Raw genomic sequence first — 16,596 nt, 5'->3', positions numbered from 1 at the left:
GGAAGAATAGATCCTAGGAGAAGATGTCACAGAGAAAATGACAATCTCTCCAAAGTTACAGTCTCCGATAATGTTTATGACAACCGTTCCATTGTTAGTTTCCATTAATGTTATTGCCAGGAACTGCATAAGGACCTTGCGTTCTGAAAGAAACAGTTTTATGATGTTGGGTTGACTAGCAGGTACTATTCAGAGGCACTAATGCATAGCTAAACGAGTGAAGATTGTTGAGTCAGACAGGCATCAATGTATGGCCCAACAACTCCTTTCTAAATGAGTGACCTTGGGTACGTTTTTTAACCTCCTTTGGCTTTGCTTTTTGTAAAAATTTGGGTGTAATCAGATAGTTTCTGTAAAGAATTCAGCACCGTTTTTGGCATAAAATACATCCACAATAAATGATAGTAGTTATTACTGTCAGCTACCAAGGACCAAAGACACCCCCACACCCCAGCTAAACAGTAGGGCGGCGAATCCGGATCTGACGGACAACACCGAAGTGCCCAATAAGATGCCAGGAAAAAAAAAACAACAACAAACAAACAGTGGAATCAAACCAATGGCATGGGCCCTTGTTGTTGGCCGCTTTCTGGCTGTTCCACCAATAGTTTAAAGATGTGGCTTGGGAGCGACATCCTGACAGTCCAATGACGCACAACCAACCCACTTCAGCTCTTCGGAGGGGATAAATCAAGGAGCCGGCACGTATAGATTCCGTTATTAGTGCAGTCTCGAATGGAGAAAGGAGCTTGCGAGAAATAGCTCCGGAGAGAGGCACTAATGAGCTAAAAAACGGAAAAGATGATGACTGCCCTGGGCGAGCTCGGCCGCCATCATGCTCTACTTTCCCCTTCGTCTCTCTGGGTCGGCGACCGAGGAAGCGGCCTCTGGGATGCTGAGGGGGTGTGTCCCCTCATGATTGGCGCAGGCCGCTCAGCCAACCCCAGCTCGGCAAACGGGAAGCACTTAGCCAATGAGGGGAGATGGCAGCGGCGAGGACTTAAGAGAGGAGGAACAGCAGTTTGATGGGCACGAAAGTTAGCCAGTGAACGATAGAGGCATCCTGCCTGTGGCCAATGAGGTGGGACTGTGGGCGGGCCCCCGAGTGTTTGTGTTGTGGTTTTGGGGGAGGGAGGCGGAGGGGAAAGTTTGTTTATTTTGTTTTTAGTTTCTGGGGTCCCCGAGCTTCGAGAAGGTGAAGCGAGCGACCGTGACACCCCTCGCCTTTCAGCCTCCCCGCGACGTCGCCTCCACAGCTTGCGGAGAAGCGGAGACCGCGGTCACCGTTGGGCTCCACAGCGGAACGACGCACACTCGGAGCCGGCGCGGCTCAGCGGTGAGTGAGGACTGTGGGCCGCGCGGGCCTTCCTCTTCCTCGCGAGCCGCCGGGCCGCGCGGGGCTGCCCAGGGTGGGCGACCGAGGACGCCTTCGGGAGCGCGCGACGCGGCGGGGCCCGGTGAGGCGCAGCGCGTGCGTGTCCTCGCGAACGCGCGCGACGGGAGCGAGCCGGGCGGCGGGAGGCGGGGGGGGGGGGGGGAGGATGAGGCAGGAGCGAGCAGGGCCGGGGTGGGCCGCGGCGGGCCAGGACGCTCGCCCCGGCCGCGCTGTGGGGATCGCGACGTGTGTAGTGTAGACGCGAGGCGGGGGAGGGGTGTGTGAGGGACGCGCGGTCACGTCGGTCGCGGCGGCCCGGGCGTCCTGTGTAGCGGGGCAGGGACAGACCGGCGTCACGCGCCGGCAGGTGTGAGCCGAGGAAGGGCTTCCGGGTGGGCCAGCGGCGGTCCGACCGCTTCGCGTCGCCTGGGGCCCTCGGGAGCTGAGTCTGCCAGGCTGTGGGGCGCGAGCATCCGGTGTCCCCGCGCAGCGGGCGCGCAGGCTAGTGTGCGGGACCTGATGGCGGGGTCCCATGACCATCCCGCGAGAGCTGCGCGAGGGGCTGCAGGGAAAGGCCAAGCTCACTTTGGAGGAAGAAACAAATGAGTGGCGGAGGGATGACAGGGTTGGAAACAGCACCGGGGAGGGTTTGCCACCTTCCGCTGCTCCAGCGCCCTTTAATTTCAAACTAACGGATTTCTTAGTCCCCAATGGCTATCTGCTCCAGCGAAATTCACTGCAGTGGCTAACGACCCCCAGTAACAGCAGCCTTGAACACAACTCACCGGTGCATCTGGGACTTTTAGCTCCATGCTTTCTCATGTGTCTTTTGACTCAGTGAGTAAAGAGTACCAACCAAAACGCCGTGAATAAAACATCATGAGTATGTTCTTAACAGTTAAACACAGCAGCAAGCAAAAGTCGCACATCCTAGCCCTTTGTCAAGGTTTAATACCGTTTCTCTCCATTTGTGAGAGTTCAGTTCTTGACTTTAAAACTGTATGTGTTTATGGCGAGTCGTAAAGAGAGAGGACGTGGACAGTGGACGTTGTCTTGCACTTGTGCAGTGCGAGGCATCGCTGTAGTAGGTGGGAGGGCTATCAGTGTAGTTGGCCCTCCAGGTAAGCACATTTACCAGTATCCAGAATACAGGTGAGACGGTTCTGTCCCACTTGGTATGCCGCGGTGAGGGTTGGGATGCCTGCCTGTGTTTTCCTGTTTTGTTTGGTTCGTTTCTTGAGACAAGGTTTCACTGTGTAGCCTTGGCTGGCCTGGAACTGCTACGTAGACCAGGCTAGCCTGGAACACAGAGATCCGTGTGCTTCTGCCATCTGAGTGCTGAATTAAAGAGGCCCGGCTTAGATCTTTACCAATTTTTAAGGGATGTCGTAACTTGATTATTTGAGCAGTAGTTTCTGATGGTACTTAAAGGAGTAAGGAAATGGTCTACGCTGAATGTGTGTTAAACCATCATACCCTTGAAATCTTACCCTCAAATAGAAGTTCTTAAATGTTTTAAAATCAGAGCAATACTTTTGTTCGAATGTCAGAATTGGCTAACATTTGTTGCATGCTTACAATGTTCCACCTTCTCTGTTACTTTTGAAATCCTTACCTTGGACGTAGGGGCAGACACTTTCACTGTTACAGGGATGAGGACAAGAGCTATACAGCTAGGGTTACTCTTTGGTCTGTTTGGTTTTTATATGTTTGTTTGTTTTTTGCTTGTTTTATTTTTGCCTCCTAAATTATCCAGAGGGAAAATGGCAAAAGGAGCACTGAGAAGCAGAGAAAGATAGGAAAGGAGAATCCACTGGTAATATAAAGTTGCCTGTACCTGGCTTAAGAATTTAATGTTAAATTGAGACCATTTGTTTTAGAATTAAGCACCTTTAAAAAAAAAACAGAAGTACATCTAACTTTTGTTTCTTCGAAGCTCTTTTTTTCTTTCATTTTTTTTTTAAGAATTTATTTCCTTAGGTCTTGCTATGTGGTCTTACTGGCCTCAGACTAATGCTCCTTTTGCCTCAACTTCCCCAGTGCCTGAATTACAGACCTTTACTACCATGTCTCAAGAGCTAGTTCATCGTCTTCTTTCCCCTCTGCGTGGTGTTGGTGGTTTGTTTGTTTGTTTGTTTTTTAAATTTCTCTTTCTATATCCCAAGATGTCCTGGAGTTTACTCTGTTGGCCAGGCTGGTCTTGAACTCTTGGCCACTGTCCTGGTTTAGCCTTCTGAATGCTGGGATTATAGGTGTAAACCACCATGCCCAGCTTCTGAAGACCTTTTCTTCCTGTCTCTGTCCACTGATTCCTTATTCCTGCTCAGATCTCTGAGAGCTCCTGTTCATTTTTGTTGTTAGCAACTTGTGATTCAGGGCCATGTCTGTTTTGTTTGCCCCGTCACCAGAGCCTGTCCAAGTGTCAGGCATACAGCAGAGTCCTGGAAGTATTTCTTGGTTATGTTATGATTTTGGCTTTTACGCTTATTGTTTATTGTTATATTTTGATTTCTTATAGCCTTGTCTGCCTACCTCCTCCTGGTAGTGTCTGGGATTTGATAGCACTCTTTCTGTTGCTGTGGTTTGTTTTGTTTTGCTGTTTTGTTTTTTTGAGACATGATTTCTCTTTGTAGCCCTGTAGACCTACTCATGCTGTAGATCTGGCTGGCCTCGAAGTCAGTGATCCACCTGTCTCTTCTGCTTTAACCTGCTGGGATCAAAGGTGTGCACCACCACTGCCTTAATGCCACTCTTAAGAGAGCTTGCCACGTAAAGATAGATGTGAGAATCCTGTGTTGATCTTGCTGCATTCAGTGAGCATTGCATCCTGGTCCTTCATGCTGGGTCAGTACTGCACCTGTTGAGTGAGCATTGCATCCTGGTCCTTCAGCCTGGGTCAGCACTGCACCTGTTACTCTTCCCTTGTCTCAGCTGCTTTTGATTTCTTTCTCTCTTCAGCATGTTGTTTCTAGAGTCCTCGTATAGGTTCCAGCCGAGTAGCCTACTTGCCCTTTGACATTTGCTGCCTTTGACATTGACAATTGCCTCTAGTGTTTCACCCCTACACATTGCCCCCACACTAATCTTCCTGAAACATTGCTTTATGTTTTCTGCTCCCTCCCAAATCCACCACAGACACTTAGATTGGAAATCCTCAATGGTGTTTGATTGCTTAAAGGGTTTAAGTGCTTTAGCCTGCTATTTACAGATCTTTGGACTACTACTGTCCAATAGAAATAGAAAGCAAGCCACAGATGTAGATCACATATATAATTTAAATTTTTCTAGTAGCCACATTAAAAAGTAAAAAGAACTGGTAAAATTGATTTTTGTAACACTTTATTCACTTTAAAACATCCAAAATCTTAGTATTTAAATATGTAATTACAAAAAAAGAAAAGTTCAAAAAACTAGTACTGGGATATTTTAACAGTCTTTTTTTTCATGTTTAATGTTTTAAACCTAGAATGTATTTTTCACTTATTACATCTCAATTCACATTAATCACATTTCAGGTGCTCTATAACCACATGTAGTGGTTACCTCATTGAACAGAATAGATCTAAACTATGCCTTCAGCATCATTATTCAGACCTAGGTAGTGCCAGCCACCATCCTTTGCATACTAGATCCCCCCCACCTAGAAACAGCTTCGTTATCTAAACATGCTAAATTTCCTTGCTGAGAAACATAGGGAAACCTGAGAACTCTAGACTTTAATTCTTAACATCTCTAGTTGTGCACATGTGTACAGATGTGTAGATGTGTATTTGAATGTATGTAGTATATACCCACCTAGTCCAGAAGAGAGCACTGGAGCTGGGAGCTAGACACAGGTGGTTGTGAACTATCCATGTGGATGCAGGGATCTGAACTCTGGGAAGGCTGTGAGTGCTTGAATCTTTCAGCCATCTCTCCAGCCCCTTATATGGAAGTTTTTAACATTATTGTTTTTCTTTTTTTGAGATGAGGTCTCCTTTGTTGTCCAGGCTGGCCTGGAACCCCTGGGCTCAAATGATTCTCCTCCCTCAGCCTGCAGCATAGCTAGGACTACACATAATACATCACCATATCTGATTTAATGTCTTCTTTTCATGCTATTTTTTAGAATGCAACTGTTTATAATCAATTTGTGTGTAATCACAAGTGATAAGGCACAAGCACTAACTCATGATTACTTGATGAATTAGAACCAGTGCCAGCAGCACATAGCCTCCCTCTTTTCATTCCTGTGTACCTGCTGAGTAACAGCGTGATTACCCTGGACTGTGTATGTGTTGACATCTTCCCCCGTTACATGTCTTAAGAACCGAGTTTTTTTTTGAGAACAAAAAAAAAAAAAAAACACAGGAATTTTTGTTCCTGACTTGGCATGTGCTAGAAAATCTACTTATTTTGAACAAATGCCACCTTATTAATTTATTATTATTTTTAGACAGGGTGTATCTGTGTAGACTTGGCTATTCTAGAACTCTCTATGTAGACCAGGCTGGCCTCAGACTTACAGAGATACATCTGCTTCAACCTGAGTGCTGGAATTAAAGGTGTGCACCACTATACCTGGTCTACATGTACTTTTGAAATCTTTAGGTAGTAGTTAATACTGTGTCCTTTGAAGACAACAGATCATGAATTGTGAAAGGTCATATGGATTTTGAGGCCGGTGTTAACCTCAAATTCAAAGTTTGTTGAACCTGGGATTTTGTAAATGCTGAGCACTGGCATTCTACCCTTGAGCTAAATCTCCAGTTCTCTGCCATGCTTTTATATTTCTCCTTCTTTAAGTGTATATTTGTGTCTCTTGCCCCACTGAAGTATTACTGACATTTTGAAAGCTAAGATATTTAATGTATACAACTTGGTATATTTGAAGTAGATTTGCTTTTTTTAAGAAAGTAAGTTTATATTGGGCATGGTGATGGATGCCTTTAATCCCAGCACTCAGGTTGAAGCAGATGGATCTCTGTAAGTCTGAGGCCAGCCTGGTCTACATAGTGAGTTCTAGAACATTGGGATATACAATACTCAAAAAAATTAAAAATAACTCAGCTGGGCATAGGGGCTCACACCTTTAATCCCAACCCTTGGGAGGCAGAGACAGGTGGATCTCTGAATTCAACAAGTTCCGGGACAGCCAGGGTTACACAGAGAAACCTTGTCTTGAAAACCCAAAAACCAAATCAAAACAAAACAAAAAGAAAAACAAAAACAAAAAACTGTGCAGGACTGGGGAGACAGCTCATTTAGAAAGGTACCTGCTTTACAAGCATAAGGACCTGAGTTTGGATTCCCAGAACCCATGTAAAAAATTGGGCTTGGCTGTGCATGCTTGTAACGCCAACCTTGGAGAGAGATTGAAAAAAGGGATCACTGGTCATTGGCCAACCAGCCAGGTTAACTGAATCAGTAAGCTTCGGGTTCAGTAGAGACCCTATCAGAAAAAGCAAAGGCGGGCAAGATAGGAAAGGTACCTGACAGTGACCTTAGGCTTACACATGTGCTCACATGCTGTGTATACTCGCACAGATGAGTACACACACGTGTCACATGTTGATGTCGACTTGTATATATTGTACATATATACCACATGTATACACAGTTCCCTCACACAAAATAATAAAACACACAAGCTACTGTTTATATATATTACAGTTTTCATGTTGATCAGAAAGTTAGCAAGTGGGTGTGGTGTGTCTTAAATCCCAGCACTCACGAGGCAGAGGCAGGAGGATCTTCGAATTCTAGGCTAGCTTGGTTTGCCTAGCAAGTTCCATTCCAGCCAGAGCAACATAGTGAAACCCTGTCTCAAAATGAATGAATGATAAAGTAGTAGAAGAAGTTGTTATTTGCATTCTGGTGTGATGGTCTACACCTATAATCCCAGCACTCTGAGGTAGAGGCAGGAGGGTTACAAGTTGCTCTGGGCTTTATAAGGAGGCCTTGTCTAACTGCCCATCCCCCCCCAAAAGATGTTTAACTTTCCTGAGACTTAGTTCCCTTGTGGTTTGTAAACTGGCTGTGAAAGCAGTTTCAGAGACAGAGCTCCAGAGTAGTTCCATGAGTATTGGCATCCGTGCACATGCCTATCAAGAGCCACAGCCAAGATGCAAAGTCTGAACTAGAAGTCAGAAGTCCTGGGTTTGTTTGTGGTGCTGATACTTGCTTCAGTGCCAGCTGGGTTCCAAGCACAGAAATGTCTGAGAATTCAAAAACTAGAGTGAACGAAGTATAAAAAGTCTTTTAGAAGCCCCCTTCACACAGAGGTGAGGTGATTATTCTTCTGAGGAAGATTTCATTTCTCACTGTACCATTATACTTTCTTTACTCGTTTATACCTTAGGGTATATCATACCATGTTTCTAGGTCTGTCTGTCCTACTAGATTGTAAGCTTTAAATTAAAAAAATAAAGCTTATTTTGTGTTTTTGGGTGTACCTTTGCCGTAGCATTCGAGAGGAGGTCAGAGGACAACCTTGTAGAGTCAGTTCTTTCCTTCTGCCTTTATGTCTGTTCTAGGGATTGAACTCAGTTTGTTCAGCTTGTGCAGCAAGCATTTTTACCCACTGACCCATCATGCCAGCCCAGTTTAAGCTTCCGAAGACCAAGACCATTTATCTCTATGTTTCCAAGTCCACATTGCACTGTGCCTCTCGTGTTATAGGCATTCAGAGATCTAGTGGATGCCTCAAACAAATGATTGAGTTTGGAGGCTAGATGTAGCTTAGTTGGTAGGGCGCTTGCCTAGCATACACAAAACCCTGGGTTTGATTCTTAGCACTTCCTAGAATCAGGTGTGGGGGTTGAAGAGATGTCACAGTGGTTAAGAGTGCTGGTTGCTCTTCTAAAGGATCTGAGTTCAATTTCCAACACAAACATGGTGGTTCACAGTTGTGTGTAACTCCAGTTTCATAGGATCAAACATGACCTTCTTGCCTCTGCCAGCAATGCATACATATGTGCAACCCACACAGACATACACACAAATTAAAAAAAATAAAAGTCTTATGTGGTGGTTTATGCTTGTAACCCCAGAATTCAGAGGTAGAAGCAGAAAGATTACAAGTTCAAGGTCATCCTCAGCTATGAGGTAAGTTTAAGATTAGCCTAGGAAACTTGGAGACCCTATTTCAAAAACAAAACCAATAACCAAATTGCTTAGTTTTATAATGCCCTCATTTATTTTGGCACCAGCTAGAGAATTTTGTACTAGGTAGATGTAGTAAGAATAATCTTTTAAAACTACACATCTATTCTGAATGTGTTTTCAATCAACAGAAAACATTTACCTAGAAAATCAAGTATAGTCAGGAGGAGGAGTGCATGCTTGTATGATAAAACTTTCCTGGAGAAATGCAGCACACACATATCACCCCGAATAAAGATTCCACCACTGACCAAAGTGTGGCTACTACACAAATCCAGCTTGGTGAACCAATGGGTTTTATTGGGTTTACAGGGGCAGAAATGACTCAATAGCAATTGCATCACCATCACTCCCCACCAGCATGAGTGACAGCTCACGAAAGGTGGAAAACCCGGAGCACACTGTACAACCTGCAGGCACTTCTTCGGGTTGGAGAGTTGGTCTAAACCTCTCCAGGCAGCTGAAAGTACTTTCCACTTTTCTCCCTCCCTCCTCCCCACTTCGTTACATGTATACCTTTTTGGTATTGATGCATGTGGAAGTCAGAGGACAACCTGTAGAAGTTGGTTTCTCTTCTTCCACCCTGTGGATCCCAGAGATGGAACTCAGGTTGTGAGGTTTGGTGGCAAGAGCCTTCAGCTGTTGAGCCATCTCTAACTCCTCTTTGGTTTTGATCAGGGTCTGACTACAGAGCCCAGGCCAGCTTCAGACTGGTGACTTTCCTATTTTCACCTTTCAAATGCTGGGAGTATGGGCATTTGCCACCACACCCAGGTCCCAGGTTCTTTTATTATTACTCCTTTTAAAATAAAGTGTAAATATTAATTTATGTGTGTGAATGTTTTGCCTACATGAATGTTTGTGCATCAAGTATGTTCCTAGTACTCACAGAGGTCAGCTGAAGGCATCAGGCCTCCTGAAACTGAAATTATAAATGGTTACAAGACACCATGTGGGTTCTGGGTACGGAACCTAAGTCCTTTGCAAAAGCAACAAGTGCTTTTAACCACTGAACCAGTACTTCATTACTTCTTCAATGCTGGGATCAAACTCAGCATTATACCTGCAAAGCAAGCATCTACCACTAAACTCTACCCATAACCAACTTTTACCTTTTTTTTAAAAAAAATATTTTACTAGGCAGTGATGGTGGTGCACACTATTAGTCCCAGCACTCAAGAGGCAGAAACAGGTGGATCGCTGAGAGGCCAGCCTGGTCTAGAGAGTGCGATCCAAGATCCAGGACAACCAGAGCTACACAGAGAAACCCTGTCTTGAAAAACCTATGTGTGTGTGTGCATGTGTGTGTGTGTGTGTGTGTGTGTGTGTGTGTATGTACATATAGTTGTGTGTGGGTATGTATGTGAATGTGGATTCCCATGGAGGCCAGAAGGGGTGTTAGATCCCTTGGAGACTTGATGTGGTTGCTGGGACCTGAGCTCAGTCCTCCATAGGAGCAGCAAGTGCCAACTGGTGATCCATTCCTCTAGCCCCCTTCCCCATATAAGAATTCTGAAAGACTTTCTGAAATCCTCTTCAGGGAAGATAATCATCACAAGTGAGAAGGATGCTGGTCTCTTCTTATTAATGCAGTTGAAGTGAGGGCCTATAAAGCATGCCGAGTGTCAGGTGGAGTTAGAACGTGGTGACTCACATCAGCCTATCTGTCGGAGCTGTGCACAGAAGTGACCTCTAGGTTATCTGTTTGAGTACTGATGCCATCTCTGAAGGGCCAGCCACTGAACAGGGAAGCGGTGAAAGGTTGAGCAGAAAGGACTATCCAGAAGGGCCTCTGGGCACATGTCTTGGGGAAGATGATTCCCAGCTTGAAGGTCTTTGCATATCTCCTAAGTCTCCCAAGCTGTTTTAGTCTGATTCCTTTCCCAAGTAGAGTTGAAGAAATGGAGGTAATACTAGAAAGTTAGTTTATTTCCTTCAATAATTCCTGTTCAATTTCAACAGCTTTTTTTCTGGTCCTTCTGTGCTCATCAGCTTTAAATTATTGTTAACAAATCACCTCAACAAGATCCAAAGATTGGGAGATAAATCAACTTAAAAAAAAAGGAAAGGTTTGGACTGGGGGGCACTTAACCTAGGATGTGTAAAGTCCTGGGTTAGATAAATAGTACTGAAGGTAAATAAAATGTTTGTTTTATCTCACAGTCTCATAGTTTTAGTCCTTGATCAGTTGTCCTGAAACAAAGCTGCACATTATGGAGGGAGCCTATGGTAGAAGGAGCCTTCACTACATGAGGGCTGAAAATAGAAAGTAGAGGAAGAAGAGGGCCAGGACCACAGTGTACCCTTCCAGGGGACATTCCCCATGACCTAACTTACTGCTCACCTATTAATAGTGTTGTGGGTTAGAGACAGCCTTCAACAAGCCAATCTACAGTACATTCTGACTATCTTACTCTCCCACTGGGGGAAGGTACTGCTCCCACCCCGCTCACACCATCTTTTGCTTCTTTCATTTTATAATCACTACATTTTTTAAAGGAACAACCATGGTGTGGGATGTGGTGCACACATGTGTAATCTTAGCATTTGTGGAATAACAGTTATTTTCAGAATGGTAGGTGACTAAGGTAGTGCTGATTACACTCAAAAGATGGTAGTTGGCTGATGTTAACGTAAATTTCTATGTAGTCTGTGTACTCATTTATTGACCCAGATTGAAAAGGGTGGAAGAGATACTAGGTAAGGAGAATATTGGCAATGAGTGTAGTTTATTCTGTAACACTGTTCTATAGTGTCTTTATTTAAAAAAAAATAGATAATCTGGGAACTTAAAAATTAGAAGTGGGGGGCTGGAGAGATGGCTCAGCTGTAAGAGCACTGACCGTCCTTTCAGAGGACCCGGGTTCAATTCCCAGCACCCACATGGCAGCTCACAACTGTTTATAAGTGCAAGATCTGACACCCTCACACAGACATACATGCAGGCAAAACATCAATGTACATAAAATAAAAATAAATTAGAAAAAAAATTAGAAGTGGGGGCTGGACGGTAGTGGTGCATGCCTTTAATCTCAGCACTTGGGAGGCAGAGGCAGGTGGATCTCTGTGAGTTGGAGGCCAGCCTGGTCTACAAGAGCTAGTACCAGGACAGACTCCAAAGCTACAGAGAAACCCTGTCTCAAAAAAAAAATTAGAAGTGGGGCTAAAGAGATGGCTCAATAGGTCAGTGCTTCCTGTGCAACCATGAGGACCTGAGTTCAGATCACAAGCACCCATATAAGAGCATGCCTGACAGAATGTGCCTTTAACCCAGAACTGGGAGGAGGAAACAGGAGGTCCCAGGGCTTACTGCCCGCCAATCTAACCAAAAGGTGAGAGACCTTATCACAACATAAGGTGGTGTGTGATGGAGAAGGATACCCATAGTTGACCTTTGGCCTCCACATGCACGTACACGCCTCACATGTGCATATATGTATGCACCACTAGTGTATAAAAGTAGAAAGTAACCCTGGCTAACATTCACAGCAGATCAGGAAACATGTCTAAAGCAACTGCTAGGCACATGGTTCTAATCTGGAGAAAGAAATCCAAGTAAGAAACGAGACTGCTATTCTGAAGGAACTGCCTTTCGCCTCCTGTACAAATCCTGCTGATGGTGCATCGGGTTCAGTGATATCCTTTCCATGAGATGTTTTACCCAGGAGTATGTCTCTGTCGAGTTTCTAAATATAGTCTCTGGTTAGATGAACCATGGATTACACACTTTAAAATACTCGTTCACCACCTACATTTTTGTGTTTCACTCCAAAAGTTTTGTATTTTTACAGCAATATGCTTAACATTTATGATGTTTTATTTGCATTTTGGCTCAGTCCCAGTCCCCTTAAAAAAACAGTACATTCATTATTATACTTAAACAGTCTGGGGAACTGGGAGCCACAAGTCACTACAGAGAGGTCTGTGTGTATTCTGTGCACCTAATACATGGCTGGCTGGTCAAGGGGAAATGCTATTTGTAAAACACACACACACACACACACACACACACACACCACATTTCCTCTCTCTCTTTCTCCCCAAAACACAGTGAAAGACTCTTTGTAGGACTAACAAAAACAAAACAAGAATGAAAATGAAAGACATATTTCAAATCAGTGAGGTCTGATTTGAAATGTTTAAATGGGACCCTGTGCTCCCTGCATGGCTTGTGATTCTGCCTCAGCACTTTGTGCTAGGGCCTGCACTGATGCCATGCTTGCTTTGAAAGTTGATGCACTCAGCATATTTACTGTACTGAGGAATGTGTATGGCACTTTCTTGTTTGCCTTTACCCTTTTTCCCATCCTTGAGTCTGAAGACTCATTCGGGTTGCTCTCAGAAAGGTAACTCCAGAGACTAGAGTACATCCTCTTGCGAATTGTTGACTCTCTTAGGTGCCCTCACTGGTCATCAGTCTTCTCAGTATCAGGATCCTGAAATCTGCTGATACTGATCTTGAAATGGTGTCCCGTCCTTTAGTTCATTTTCCTGTGGCTTTAGGCTGTTTTTGTGTTTGTTTTGCTTTGTTTTTTGAGACTGGGTTTCACTGTGTTGCCAAGGTTGGCTTTGTACTTGAGGTCTTCCTGCCTCAGCCTCAAGGTGGCTAGGATTCCACCACTGCACTCTAGTAGCTTTGGTGCGGACCTCTGGTTTCTGTTTTCAAGCCATCATCTTCAGGCTATGTCTGGATTATTCAAGTAGCTGTCTGCCTGTTGTCCCATTCCTTTTTTCAGAAAACATTTCCTACCCTCTGTTTTCTTTTCTCTCATTCAAAACTGTATACTTTCTCATTCTAGGAAATCAACACCTATCTGAGCCAGATGCCTTTACTTTTCCAAATATACCAATTCTCGTTCTCTAGTTTTCCATCCCTGACTTATGATACAGTCTTCGCTCTATTTTCCATATGATATTTTTTTCCCTTTTGGCTCTCTTTCTTTTGAAGGCTTGATTTATGTAAAATATTTTCCCCGCGTCTGCTACCAGTCTCTTTTTTTTCTCTTACTCTCAAGTTTTCCGGGACTGAAGAGATGGCTCAGTGGGTAAAGTGCTTGCTGTGCAAACATTAGGACCTGAGTTCAGCTGCATAGCACACACCTGTAACTGCAAGACTGAGCAGTCAGAGACAGGTAGGTCCCGTGCCTAATGAGCCAGCCAGTCTAGCAGAAATAGCAAGCTCTAGGTTCAATGGGAGAGCCTGTCTCAAAAAGAACAGTGGAGAGCAATGGAGGAAGATAGCCAGTATCGATCTCTGGCCTCTATATGTGCACATATGGGCTAGTGTAAGCATGCATACACACATATGCAAAATTTTCTGTAAACTTTGTCTTCCTTTTGAAATATTTCTTTGGTTTTTTGAGACAGGGTTTCTCTGTGTAGCCCTGGCTGTCTTGAAACTCACTCTGTAGACCAGGCTGGTCTTGAACTCAGAGATCTGCCTGCCTCTGCTTCCTGAGTGCTGAGATTAAAGGCATGTGCTACTGCCTCTTAGCTTGAAATATTTCTTAACCAAAGGCCTTCTTCATTTTGCATCCAGAGGCACTTTCTTGGGGGGGCAAGATAATAGGTGCAGTTTATTATTCCATATATATGTAAAAGAAAAAATACGATTTTATAAGATAATACAAAGTGATAGATATTATATGTTGTGGTCACTATTAGAGGTCACATTAGACTAATATGAAGAGCCTGTTTGATGTCAGGTGAGAAGACAGTTTAGGCACTCCAAAGAATAGTAAAAAAAGAAATGAGCATGTGACAAAACATAGTTTTGCTCAGAACTGAGTATTTGAATTCTAACTCTTTTCTGTGGTACTGAGGTTTGAACCCAAGGGTTACCACAACAAGGACTCTATGCTGAGAAGTATCCATAGGCTTTTAAAAAGACCGTGTGTGTGTGTGTGTGTGTGTGTGTGTGTGTGTGTGTGTGTGTACATTGAATCATTGAATGCAATGCCTGGTGGAGACCAGAAGATGGTGGTGTGAGCTGCCCCAGGTGAGTACTTAAAACCACACTTGGTTCTCTGCAAGAGTATTATGGGCTCTTAACTTCTGAGCCATTAATTCAGCTTTTTTGTCTGTTTTTTAATTGATATAATGAGAGTATAATGAACTAGGCAAACTTTGTTAATTTAATTCATTGTTATTAATGACATTTTATTTAATATATATTTAAAAGATACATTTTATGTGTGTTTGTGAGTGCCTGCATGTATGTCTGTGTGCCATATACAGGGTTACAGATGGTTGTGAGCTGCGCCATGTGGGTGCTGGGAATCAAACACAGGTTGTCTGGAAGAGCAACCTGAGCTTTTAATTATGAAGCCATCTTCCCAGCCCCTACAGATTTTATATTTATAAATATAAATACTGGGCCAGCAAGATGGTAGGTCAAGGTACTCATCAAGGCTGATGATCTCAAGGAATCTCTGAGTGCCACAGGGTGGAAGGAGAGGATTGAATCCCATAGTTTGCCCTACACACAGGGACCTAATATAATAAATGTAATAAAAATTTTTAAAAATATAAATACACCATTTATATACACCAAAGGAAGATGGTTTTATTTTCCATTCGTCAAGTCTGATTTCATTTCTTATTATACTAGCTTAGACTTGAGGTATTATGCTGAGCAGAAGTGGTGAGATTGAACATTCTTTCTCAGTCTTTGGTGAAGATCATTTAGTCAAGCCCAGGCTGCCTTGAACCCACTGTATAGTCAAGGCTGGACTTGAGTTCTTCCTACCTGCCTGTCCCCTGCCACTACTGCCTGACTCCTAGAAGTAAAGGCACTGGCCACTATGCCCCACAGAATTAATTAACCGCTTCCTCCCACAAGTCATTCCCTCTGCCTCTTTCTTTAACTCTCTTTTCTCTTTCTCTATTTTTTTTCTTAGGTTTTTGAGAGATTCCCATTAAGGCCATCTTGACATGATTGTTTCTTTGTGGTAATGCTTTAGTCCAAATTTAGATTATCTAGTAATTATAATAGTGTTCATAGGGTGGGCGGTGGTGGCGCACGCCTTTAATCCCAGCACTCAGGAGGCAGAGGCAGGCGGATCTCTGTGAGTTCGAGGCCAGGCAGGTCTACAAGAGCTAGTTCCCGGACAGGCTCCAAGGCTACAGAGAAACCCTGTCTCGGAAAAAGAAAAAAAAAATAGTGTTCATATTCTCCATCTTACGTGAGCCTTGGTATTTCTCTGTTTTGCTTAAGTTTATTGCTGTGACGCTATTTACAACATTCTCGTACCAGTCTTTTTTTCCCTTTGAGGTTTATTTTATTTATGATTATGTGTGGCTTTGTTCCTGCTTTTGGATGCAGGTACTCACAGAGGCCAGAAGAGAAGGTAAGTGGAGACTGCTCGTTTGCATCCCAGGTGCCTAGACCCGAATAATCACACAGAAACTGTATTAATTACAACACTGTTTGGCCAATTAGCTTAGGCTTCTTATTAAGTAACTCTTACATCTTTTTTTGTTGTTGTTATTTTTTTTCGAGATAGGGTTTCTCTGTAGCTTTGGAGCCTGTCCTGGATCTAGCTCTTGTAGACCGGGCTGGCCTCGAACTCATAGAAATCCGCCTGCCCCTGCCTCCCGAGTGCTGGGATTAAAGGTGTGTGCCACCACTACTCTTACATCTTAAATTAACCCATTTCTATTAATCTGTGTATCGCCAGGAGGCTGTGATTTACCTTAAAGGTTCTGGCAGCGCCTTTCTTCTTTGACAACTACGTGGTGTCTCTGAATCTGCCTGCTCTTTCTTTATATCTCTATTCGGATTAGGATTTCCCACCTGGCTTTGAACTCTGCTAAGCCGTTGGCTGAAACAACTTCTTTATTACCAATGGTAATAAAACATAGTCACAGCATACAGAGGGAATCCCACATCAAGAGAATATCTGATTCCTTGGAACTAGAGTTACAGGCAGTTGTGAGCCACCCAACCTTAATGTTAGAGACTGAACTCAGGTCCTCTGCAAGCATGCTATGCATTCTTAACCGCAGAGCCATCTCTCTAGACTACCTTATCAGTCTTTTAATAGATCAGTACAATTTGTATAGGCATAGCACACTTT

At 43.8% G+C, this 16,596-nt stretch overlaps 1 protein-coding gene across 5 annotated transcripts in view; it reads left to right on the top strand.

Annotated features, from left to right (window-relative positions):
* The first annotated feature begins 1,119 nt into the window (after window positions 1-1,119).
* The window catches only part of Tnrc6b (trinucleotide repeat containing adaptor 6B), a 242,124-nt gene continuing 226,647 nt past the window's right edge, over window positions 1,120-16,596 (top strand). For 2 of the 5 annotated variants that reach the window (XM_048454729.3, XM_087898946.1), the window contains exon 1: window positions 1,121-1,336. The gene's annotated coding sequence lies outside the window, so the exon portion shown is untranslated. Of the gene's footprint in view, window positions 1,337-16,596 lie in introns of all 5 variants that reach the window. The other 3 variants (XM_048454724.3, XM_087898944.1, XM_048454733.3) reach the window with 2 other exon arrangements.

The sequence above is a fragment of the Myodes glareolus genome, chromosome 19, assembly GCF_982192425.1.
Source record: "Myodes glareolus chromosome 19, mMyoGla1.1, whole genome shotgun sequence".
In the NCBI taxonomy this organism is placed as follows: domain Eukaryota; kingdom Metazoa; phylum Chordata; class Mammalia; order Rodentia; family Cricetidae; genus Myodes; species Myodes glareolus.
The sequence above is the reverse complement of the archived record's forward strand: the minus strand, read 5'-3'. Positions and strand labels throughout refer to the sequence as shown.